Here is a 3,205-nt window from a genome sequence, read left to right on the forward strand (position 1 = left end):
TTTCAGCATGTACCTTCCTTCATTTAACAGCCCTCCTTGATAACAGTATCACCACAGCAGAAGGAACATCTTAAGAGTTTCATGCTGTTTTGTAGTTCCTGATTTATTCCAAGTCTGGTCAAATTCCAGTCCTGTTTTCAAGAATTATACAGAGGAATTGAAAGTGATAGAGTTCCTGCTCATGTATGAAAACAGAAGTGAAGAAAGCTGTAAGTGTCCTCTTAGCCTTTCTCCTATAATGAAATTATATAATTGGATACACTTTTTTTCATATTCGTTATTAAGAAAAAATCCCATCCTCCAAGCTGGTAACCTGTGATGGGAATCTGTTATACATACCTTCCAAGCAGAGAAAAGCTTCACTTAACTTCTGTTCATGGTAGACTCTGCAACACTGGTAGTTAAAGGAGAGAGCACGTTCACTGCCTGTGGTTCCTTTGAGAGCAAAGACATTTTTATACAGCAGCTGGCATCAGTGGCAGCGATGTCACATTAGCAGTGGCACCCCTCCCATGCCATGTTGCCCAGATGTTCAGTGGCAGCAGAGTTCTCTTTTTCACTATGTTTTTAAGAGTAGTTCCCAAAAAGTCAACAGTTTTCTCATATATCAACAGGTTAAAGTTAGCTTATTGATTTTGATCAGGTATGATTAAAAAAAAAACAAAAAAAATCCTTGCAAGCAAAGCGTGTCCAGCAATTTTTCAGTTGCCAAAACCACTAAAGAAAAGCTTTTGTTTGTTTGTTTTGTTTTTTGCACCTTCTCTGGACAACTTGCTGAGTGTGCACTAGGGAACACTCTAGACATGTAAAGAAATCTGAAGATTATTTGATTATACTTACTTTATTCTCAACTGGGGAGCCAAGGACTAAGGATTAATCACTCGGAGCATTGGAAACTTTGAGGGAGAGACTTTGAACAGGCAACTCTGTCCTGGCCAACCTGAGGAAATAACTTCAGAGTAACTGTCAAGTTTTGCGTGTGGGTCAGTAGCTACGGTAGGTATTCTGCACAGCCACGTGTGTGTATAGTCTGTATAGTACCTCGTATGGAAAGTTTTAAAATTAATGTTCACCCTCAAGAAATGCTGGAAGTTGATCACAGGTATGGAATAACTGCATGTCCAGGGGAGGCTTCAGGCTGGAAAAGAGGCGGCTGGACAGTTGGAGACAAATGTATATAATCTTTTGGATTAATTAAGATGTCTTCTCCTGGCATGGCATTAAGAACATGGCATGAAGAACCTGGTTGCCACTTCTGTTCCAAACCCCACATTTTTCAGGCATTATGATAATTTTGTTAAAGTTCCATCTGAAGTTTGTCATGCAAGTTTTAGACCTGGAATGTCAACATTAGGGACTAAACACAGTGTGTGTGTGTTTAGCACCATGTGTGAAAACCTTACAGAGAAGTAGCTATCTGCAGTTCAGGATATCAGGCCTGTGTGAGAATACCAGGCTGAACAAACTGCTCACACATTGCTTTTTCTTTTCTATGTAGCAGTATGTTTGCTAGTTAGGTTTTTGTACAGAGCCTTAGGGTGAACATACGCGCATAACTGTGTTGGTACAGAAATTTTCACTATATGAATTACTACAGGGTGCACTATTTCTGTTTTTAACAGTGGTCAGAAGGTGGCTTCATTCTCCTGTTCGGTTTTCTAAGCTTTCTGAACTCCTTTAGAATTCAGGTTTCAAGGTGAAATTTAGCTGCTTATATAAATATGTACAAGCCATTTTTGGCTGGGAGGAATAAAGAGAACCCTCTCTCTTTGTTATGTTAAGCTCTTCAAGTTTGAGGAAACCAGGTCACTTACTTCAATTGAAAGAGTTCTGAAAATATAATGATTTTGAAAGATGTAATTATTTTGAAATAGGAGGAGCTATGAGAGCAATTAAATGTGTATCCACCTGGCCATAGTTCAAAAAGAGCTAATGCTCCTGCTTCATTCCAGATGGAAATAAAACAATCCTGTATTCTTAACAGCTGGACTCAAAGGATAACGAGTTTTTACTATTTGGAGCCTCAGACAAACATATGAGGATTGATTCAGTGACATAAAGTGATAGTAGCTTACAGGGAAGAAAAAGCAAAGCTTTTTTGTTAATCCTTCAGTTACTTCCCTAGAACTCTGGTTTCTTGTATCTAATACAGACACTACAGATGCATAGATCTGTGCTCAGCTTAAGGGAAGCAGGTATATATATATTTTTTTTTTTTTTTCCTTTTTCTTCCTACTAGTCTTAAAATCAGGAAGGTTGATACTGGCAGTTGGGCACGTCAAACCAGCCATAAGAGTTTCTCTCTAATTCAGACCTGGATGTGGTGCCAGGACTGATTGCTCAGCTGCGTACCAATGTAGCCGAGTTGGCATGTCGTGAACAGGTCCACCCATTCTACCTCACCTCACACATATGCCACATTTCTCTAGGCATTGAATTATGAGTCACTCCTGCATTAGCAGTCATTTTAATTTGGCCAAATTCACAGGAGCTGGTCTAAGGTGTTTGAGATGTGGGGCTGCGAAGCAGGTTGTAGGCAGAGATGTAGCAGCCTCTCGCTGGAGCTATTACGGACGGGTACATTTGTCGTATGACATCTGTTCTCCATCAGAACCCAAGCACCTGCAGAGTTACTTCCTCTTCAACAGTCATTACGGTTTTCTTTATTGGTTGTGTTTTGCTTTCTGAGGCCACTTCATCTGTTACATTGATAAGTTGTCAATGTGAGGCCAAAAATGCCTACAGTGAGTTCTGTGTCAGAATCACAGTATGAACTTAAGTGCCAAAGGATCATTTGAAGATGAAGGTGGGACAGTCTTTGCTGATAAACACCATCAGCTGTTAAGTGCTATTAGTTTTCATTCATTGGTCATTGAGTCTCAAGTGTCTAGCAGTGCTTGGATTTTCCAACTTGAATTTAGCATGAACGATGCTGAAGAGAAAAATATTAAGTATTCACCATCAGTACTACTTACTAGAACAACTACTGTGTCACGAGGGAGGGATCTTACTCTATCAATAAAGTAACTCTTCACAACTCAGAAGAGCGAAGGGCAGTAGCTTTTTCCTCCCTCTCAGTGTGTAAAAATTGTTACGCCATTGCTGAAGAGCGTGCCATAATGGTAAAGGGGTAACTGCCTGTCCTTTAAGGAAGCTGAAATTCTAAGTTCTCGAAGTCATTGCTTCCTATTACTATAGTAATGTG

This window comes from Phalacrocorax aristotelis, chromosome 8 (assembly GCF_949628215.1).
Source record: "Phalacrocorax aristotelis chromosome 8, bGulAri2.1, whole genome shotgun sequence".
In the NCBI taxonomy this organism is placed as follows: Eukaryota; Metazoa; Chordata; class Aves; order Suliformes; family Phalacrocoracidae; genus Phalacrocorax; species Phalacrocorax aristotelis.